The sequence below is a fragment of the Trichechus manatus genome, unplaced genomic scaffold (genome assembly GCF_000243295.1).
Source record: "Trichechus manatus latirostris isolate Lorelei unplaced genomic scaffold, TriManLat1.0 scaffold00030, whole genome shotgun sequence".
Classification (NCBI taxonomy): domain Eukaryota; kingdom Metazoa; phylum Chordata; class Mammalia; order Sirenia; family Trichechidae; genus Trichechus; species Trichechus manatus.
The window spans coordinates 12,303,713-12,312,468 of record NW_004443966.1 but is presented as its reverse complement, the minus strand read 5'-3'; positions in this window follow the sequence as shown (position 1 = coordinate 12,312,468).

The window sequence follows — 8,756 nt, the reverse complement described above, 5'->3', positions numbered from 1 at the left end:
CCAGCAACCCTGGTTATCCAAAGCACTTTCTTGCTCCTGAGTTCATTTGTTCCTTGCAACCACTCTGTTGAAGCAGGTCTTAGACCCATTTTACAGATGAGAAAACTGAGACTTCCACATGGGGAGGGGGTGGTAGGTAGCCCACTGGTTGCTCCATGCTCTCCCAGTCTTCTAAGTCTCTCAACCACAGTATCCAGAACCAGGGCACAGGCTGAGAGGCATGAAACTCTCTATGTCAGGGCCTTGGGTACAGGAAAGAACCCTAGCACCTTGGAGGAGGAAAAGCTATCCAAGTGGAACCTAGAGAGCATTGGAGCAGGAGCAGGCAGACCTGGTCGCAATCGAGCACCATCACTCAGCTGTGTGATCTCAGCCATCGCTTGATTTCTCTGAGCTTCTGCTCAGAAGCTTTTCCTTCTTATCTGTAAAGCAGGCATCAACCCACAGATGCTGAAGTATTGCTGTGAGCATAGAACGTGAGAACTGATGGTGTGTTAGTTAATCAACTTGACGGCAACAGGTTTTTTGGGTTTTTTGGTTAGTTATCTATTGCTGCACAACAAATCACCTTGTTTTGTTTTGTGCGGCCTAAGGGCAGTCCTGGACTGACAAACGACATACTGATAAACGAGGAAGAAACTGAAGTTGTCAATGATTTCATTCTACTTGGACCACCAATCAATATCCACGAAAGCAGCAGTCAAGGAATCCAACAATGTAATAATGCTTGCGATCACCAGCCATTAGAGAAATGCAAATCAAAACTACAACAAGATACCATCTCACCCCGTCATTACTGGCACGAATCAAAAAAACAGAAAATAACAAATGCTGGAGAGGTTGCAGGGAGATTGGAACTCTTATGCACTGCTGGTGAGAATGCAAAATGGTACAACCATTTTGAAAAACAATATGGTGCTTCCTTTAAAAGCTAGAAATAGAAATACGATCCAGCAATCCCACTCCTAGGAATGCATCCTAGAGAAATAAGAGGCACCACATGAATAAACATATACACACCCATGTTCATTGCAGATTGTTCACAATAGCAAAAAGATGGAAACAACCTAAGTGCCCATCAAGAGATGAATGGATCAACTGCTACATACACACAATGGAATACTACACAACAATAAACAACAGTGATGAATCTTAGAAACATCTTACAACATGGATGAATCTGGAGCGCATTATGCTGAGTGAAATGTCAGTCACAAAAGGACAAATACTGTATGACACCATTACTATAAAAACTCATGAAAGGGTTTACACACAGAAAGAAACCATCTTTGATGGTTATGAGGGAGGGGAGGGGTGGGGAGGAAAAACACTAACTAGACAATAGATAAGTGGTAACTTTGGTGAAGGATAAGCAAGTATACAGTACTGAAGAAGTCAGCACATCTTAACCAGGACAAAGTCATGGAAGCTTCACAGACACATCCAAAGTCCCTGAGTGATCAAGCTACCTGGCTAAGGGCTGGGGACCATGACTTTGGGGAACATCTAGCTCAAATGACATAACATAGTCTATAAAGAAAATGTTCTACATTCGACTATGGTGCTATGGTGAGTAGTGTTTGAGGTCTTAAAAGCCTGTGAGCAGCCATCTAAGATACATCTACTGGTCCCATCCCAGCTAGAGCAAAAGAGAATGAAGAAAACCAAAGACACAAGGGAAAGATTAGTCCAAAGGACTAATGGACCACAACTACCACAACCTCCACCAGACTGAGCCCAGAACAACTAGACGGTGCCCAGCTACCACCACTGACTGCTCTGGCAGGGATTACAATAGAAAATTCTGGACAGAGTCGGAGAAAAATGTAGAACAAAATTCAAATTCACACACACACAAAGAAAACAACCCAGACTTGCTGGTCTGACAGAGACTGGAGAAACCCCAAGAGTATGACCCCCGGACACCCTTTTAACTCCGTACTGAAGTCACCCCTGAGGTTCACCCTCCAGCCAAAGATTAAATAGGTTTATAGGTCCAACAATAACACACGTGAGGGATGTGCTTCATAGTTCAATCATGTATATGAGACTCATGGGCACACCAGCCCAAAAGCAAAGACGAGAAGGCAGGAAGGGACAGGAAAACTGTACAAATGGAAACAGGGAATCTGGGATGAAGAAGGGGAGAGTGTTGACACATCGCGGGTTTGGCAACCAATGTCACAAAACAATTTGTGTATTAACTGTTTAATGAGAAACTAATGAGCTCTGTAAACTTTCACTTAAATCACAATTAAAAAAAAAAAGAAAACAAATCAAGTGATGCCTTGTATTGAGCAAATATGCTACAAAAGGCCTCTTTAAAGTTTTAAAAAGCAAAGATGTCACTCTGATGATGAGTGTGCCTGACTCAAGCCAAGGGTCAGAACAAAGACAGTCAGTAACCCCACTTGTAAGACGTGCAAATACATGAGAAATCCATGGAGAATCGTCTCCCAACGGTATGTGCTGTCTCATTTGGTCCTTACAAGACAGAGGGTATCATCCCCATTTTACAGAAGAGAAGATGAAGGCCCAGAAGAAATAGATAAATGTCCAAGTTTGCGCAAACTGGAAAAGGATGCAGTTAGGATTCAAACCTATGTCCACAGGTCTTAACTCTTCTCCAAAGCTGTCCCCCACCCTTGCCAGCAGCAGCTCAGGCTTAAGACTGGGTTCGAAGACCATTTTCAGAGGCTCTGTGGACTTTGTAGATTGGCTCTGATTCTTCATAGATTGGATTGCATCCCCTAAAAATGTGTCGACTTGGCTAGGCCATGATTCCCAGTATTGTGTGGTTGTCCTCCATTTTGTGATCTAAGGTAATTATCCTATGTGTTGTAAATCCTAGCCTCTATGATGTGAATGAGACAGGACACAATCTACAGGATTAGGTTGTATCTTGAGTCAATCTCTTTTGCGATATAAAAGAGAGAAGCGAGCAGAGAGGAGGGACTTCATTACCACTGTCTTAGTCATCTAGAAAAATTTATTCTGTCATAGTCTAGGAGGCTAGAAGTCCAAATTCAAGGTGCCAACTCCAGGGGAAGGCTTTCTCTCTCTGTTGGCTCTGGGGGAATGTCCTTGTTATCAATCTTCCCCTGGTTGAGGAGCTTCTCTGCACAGGTATCCTGGGTCCAAAGGACATGTTATGCACCTGGTGTTTCTTTCTTGGTGGTATGAGGTCCCCATGTCTCTCTGCTGGCTTCTCTCTTTTATATCTTAAAAGAGATTGGTTTAAGACACAATCTAATCTTGTAGATTGAGTCCTGCCTCATTAACGTAACTGCCACTAATCCCATCTCATTCATATCATAGAGATAGGATTTACAACACATAGGAAAATCACATCAGATGACAAAATGGTGGGAATCATGCCCTAGCCAAACTGATACACATATTTTTGGGGGACACAATTGAATCCATGATAACCACCAAGCAAGAAGGACTAGGAGCAGAGTGCATCCTTTGGACCTGGGGTCCCTGTGCTAAGAAGCTCCTAGACCAAAGGAAGATTGATGACAAGAACTTTCCCTCAGAGCTGACACGGACAGAAAGCCTTCCCCTGCAGCTGGCACCCTGAATTCGGACTTCTAGCTTCCTAAACTGTGAGAGAATAAATTTCTATTTGTTAAAGCCATCCACTTGTGGTATTTCTGTTATAGCAGCACTAGATGACTAAGACACTACCCAGTCATGGAAAATTCAAGAACAGCCTCATCTCAAAATCCTTTGATCTCTCCTGATCACTTGGAAGTCTGCTCCCAAGACCTAGAAACTGTCACAGAAGACATCTGATGACATCACCTGCTCAGCCTGGGGCCAGGCCAACAAGTGTCCTCCCAAGCGGAGCAACCCTGGGAATTACCAGACTCAGACTCAGACAAAACAAGCCCTCTCAGACACATGGACCAATAATTCCTCAATGTCAAACTCGACGTGGTCCAAAGCTAGCTCTTTCCTGCCAGCTGTGGCAGGACACCCCTCCCCATGGCAATGGCATGGCAGGGATGCTGGCTGTGGGCCTGGATTGGGCCAGGTAGCCAGCCCTCAAGGGTCAGCCCTCAGACCCCCGAGCCCCAGAGTCAAAAGACCCCAGGAGGTGGCAGAGACCCCAGCACCACTCGGCATCCTGGGGATTTGATGTGGTTTTTGATGTTCATCAACATTATATTTTAGGCGCACAAAGCGGGAGATTCTTAAAGAATCAAAATTGTCATCCATCGGGGCCAGGAATGGCACAAACGTGCTTCTCTATGGGTGGAGGAAAGGAAAGGAGGAGCAGGGCATGCGGTGGGGTCGCCATTTCCAAAGGGTCTGTTTCATGCTTAGAAAACACCAATGTGACTCATTTTAGGCAAGTTAGGGAACTTGGCCAACACAGAATGACCTATTTTGGAAGAGACTTTCTGTCCTCTACAAAAACTCGTGAATAGATGTGTTTCTGTTAACAGGTTAATGAAAGCGGATCTTGGCCTGTACGCACATACGTAGTGGTGTTTTGGTGTGTTTTTCCAGGCGTTCCGAAAGTTCCAGTTGGTTCATTGCTCAATGATGAGAAATAGAAAGCGAAACTCTTAAAAAATAAACATTTCCAAAAAATTTGCTGGCTTAAACAAAACTGACAAAAAGACAAAAGTGGCAAATAAACATAATATTTTTTAAACATTCAGCAGATATTTAAACATCACTCACTATGGGCTAGGTCTTGTTCTAAATGCTTCACAAGTATTACCTCGCTTACTCTCCGTAACAACACTGTGAGGCAGGTACTTATGCCCATTTTAACAGATGAGGAAACCTAGGCTCAGAGATCTTAAGTAACTTGACCAAGGTCACTCACCTTGAGGCAGAGCTGGGCCTGGAGCCCTGGTAGCTAGCTCCAAAGCCTATGTACTTGGTGGCTTAAGAAAGTCAAGTTCAGCAGTGGGGAGTGGGGGGTGGGAGTGGGGGGCAGGGGCGTGAACCCTAGCTCTGGAGCCAGAAAGATCTGGGTGTGGATCCTGGTTCTGATACTAGCTGTGTGACCTTGGGCGATTTCTCTAAGCCTCACCTATAAAATGGGGATAAGGATGAAATGAGCTGGTCTAATGCACCTAGTACATAAGAAGCACCCCAGACAATGATAACTATTATGATTATTACTGAACAAACAAAGCAAGAATTCTGTTACGAGTGATTGTCCCAGCTTCCCTCAGCAGGTTCAGCATGAATGTCTACCCTAAGTGCCTCTCTCAGGGTGTGAGATTTTTGGGTGACAGGCAGGATCCCTGGTCTCCCCCAGAAGGCATCACCCAGTCTTTTGATTCAGACCTTTCCGTTTTGAGGAGAAATTGATGCCCAGAGAGGGAGGAGACTCTCCCACCAGCACCCAGTCACGTCTCCCATGGCAGCCTCAGGTGTCCCAGAGGGTCAAGTTGGAAACTGTCTGTCGTGGATTGAATTATGTTCCCCAAAACTGTGTGTATCAGTTTGGCTGGGCTATAATTCCCATTATTAATTGTCCTCCATTTTGTGATTGTAATTTTATGTTAAAGAGGATTAGGGTGGGATTATAACACCCTTACTAAGGGTCACATCCCTGATCCAATGTAAAGGGAGTTTTCCTGGGGTGTGGCCTGCACCACCTTTTATCTCATAAGAGATAAAAGGAAAGGGAAGCAAGCAGAGAGTTGGGGACCTCATACCACCAAGAAGGTGCCAGGAGCATAGCACATCCTTTGGACCTGGGGTCCCTGCGTGGAGAAGATCCTAGTCTGGGGGAACATTGATGAGAAGGCTGACAAATAGAGAAGGCCTTCCCCTGGAGCTGACACCCTGAGTTTGGACTTTAGCCTACCTTACTGTGAAGAAATAAATTTCTCTTTGTTAAAGCCATCCACTTGTGGGATTTCTGTTATAGCAGCACTAGATGACTAAGACACTGTCTCTCCCCTCTGCTCTGACCAGGGATGCCCACCCTCAGATGCAGACATTCTGGGCACTTCACAGCCCACTAGCTTCACTGTTACTTGCTTCGAAAGAGGGAGGCCGTTTCAGCCCATGGCCCTAGTGATGGCAGTTAGCCTAGACTGAACACCCCTTCCCCAATACCTGCCCCATCCCCCCAACCAGGTCAAGGGAACATCCAGCCTCCTCTAGGTTGTTTGAGCAAGGCGTTCAACATTCCAGGTGAAAAATCTTTGTTTACATGTCCCTTTTATCAAAAAGCATGGTTCTGTACCCCTACCCTTCTTTACCACTGTTCTGCTCAGCCCAGTGCTGGCGTCACAGAAGCCTTTACAGCATTGCTCAGACAGCCGACTCTGGAAGGAGCCCACGTCATGGATTTAGCCCCTAACTTCACTGCCTTGCTGTGTGACCCTGGTTCGTGTCTTACCCTCTCTGGGCCTCTGTGCTGTGATAATGAGAGAACTAGACGCACCCTGAGGGCCTTCTCAGCTTGGGTGTTCCCTGAGTCTGTGTTCTAGGCCATCCAAAGGACACCCTTCAAACCAGGAATTCTTGCTACCACATTCCCAAAAGGAAGACTAAGGCTGCAGGCCATGAGCACCAGAACCTGGGGCCTGAGGCTGGGGGAAGGGGTGAGAGTTCTTAGGGGCCTGTAGGGAGAAGCCATCTGGGGGCTGTCGTGGAGACACATGATACTAATAAATAGTCTGGATGCCTGCTTGGTCCTTCAGAGTTTATAAAGCACGCCCACACCCATTACCTCCGTGACCCTTCATTCCACAAACATCCAGGGAGCCCATCCTCTGTGCCCGGCGCTGGGCTGAGCTGGGACCGCAAAGGCGAATGGGATGTGGAACCCCTCTGGCCTCCAGGAGACTCCGTGGGAGGAGAGAGGCCTGCAGTGTGGTCAGAGCTGGGATGGGGCCAGCAGGCTGGGGGTGGTAAGGAGGAGGGGGAGCTTAGGCAAAGGCCTGGGGGTGTGGGAGGGAGAGGTCTGGAGTGTGGACTTTGAAGGGAGTTGGCCAGGGAGAGAAGGGACAGGGCCAGAATCTGCAGGGCCTCATAGGCCAGATTTAAGAGGTAGTTCTCTATCTTGAGAGGTCCCTGGGTGGTGCAAACTAACACGCTCGGCTGCTAACCAAAAGGTTAGCGATTCGAATCTACACAGAGGCGTCTCAGAAAAATAACCTGGTGATCTACTTCCAAAAAAATCAGCCATTGAAAATTCTAGGGAGCACAGTTCTGCCATGACACACATGGGGTCTCCATGAGTCAGAGTCGACTCAACAGCAACTAGCTTGGTGCTTGGCTCTAACTTAAGCACAAGGGGCCATCAGAGGGTTCCCAACAACCCTAGGAGGTAGATTCTATTATTATCCACTTTTACAGATGAGAAGACTGAGGCACAGAGGTTATACAACTTGCCAAGGTCACATAGCTGCTAAGTGGTAGAGTCAGGATTAGAACAAGGCAGCTTTAAGCCCTGAGATGTATGGGGAAGGCAGAGAAGAGAGGTAGTGGGCCTGGAAGCATGGAGTACCAGGAAGCTCCCAGAGCTGAAGGAATTGTCCACTCGCTCTCCAGAGTGGTTGTGGAATCTCTCTGGACAGAGAAAGTGGCCCAACCAGGAGCCCCAGGAGCTGGGTTTTATGGTGCGGCAATGGGCTCAAACATAGCAACGACTGTGAGGATGGCACAGGACCAGGCAGTGTTTTGTTCTGTTGTCCAGAATCATTATAAATCGGAACCGACTTGATGGCACCTAACTACTGCCCTGCACCTACTGTGTGACCCAGAGACGCTCACACTCTCTCTGCACCTGGGGTTTTCTCTCCTGAGGCATGAACATAAGCTCTCCCAGTTCTGCTTTCCTCACTGCTAGATGTACACCCAGAGACCAAGGCAGGGACAAAGGCTGGAGATGGGGGTGGGGAGTGGAATGGTGAGGAGGGGACAATGGAGGGACCAACACTTTTCTCCAAAAACCTAGTCAATTGCAGAAAATTCCCCCAAGGCGCCTCTGGCCCAGAGCTTGGGTTTGGGGGCAGTAAGCCCCACCCACCCTGCTTCCTCAGGGTCCACAAGGACCAGGCTTTCCAGAGACTTGGCCTTGTTTAGAAAGTGTCTCCTTTGGAGCCTGAGTCACCAGATCCCTGGGTGGTCTGGGGAAACCACAGAGTTACGGCCGAGCACCATGACTAGGTGGGGGGACTTCAGGTCCCGCTGCGGCTTCTGCCTCAGCAAGTCCGCCTTGCCTGCCTGGGACTCAGCTGCCCCATCTGGGAACCGAGGGGCCAGAACTGGAGTCTCAGACCCTGTCATGGATTGAATTGTGTCCCCCCAAAATGTTTGTCAACTTGGCTAGGCCATGATTCCCAGTATTGTGCAATTGTCCACCATTTTGTCATCTGATGTGATTTTCCTAAGTGTTGTAAATCCTGCCTCTATGATGTCAATGAGGCAGGATTAGAGGCAGTTATGTTAATGAGGCAGGACTCAATCTACAAGATTAGGTTATCTTTTGAGATACAAGAGAAGCAAGCAGAGAGACATGGGGACCTCCTACCACCAAGAAAGTAGTGCCAGGAGCAGAGTGCATCCTTTGGACCCGGGATTCCTGCACAGAGAAGCCCCTAGACCAGGGAAAGATTGATGACAAGGACCTTCCTCCAGAGCTGCGAGAGAGAGAGAAAGCCTTCCCCTGGAGCTGGCACCCTGAATTCAGACTTCTAACCTACTAGACTGTGAGAGAGAAGCCCTGGTGGCGCAGGGGTTAAGAGCTCGGCTGCTAACCAAAAGGTCGG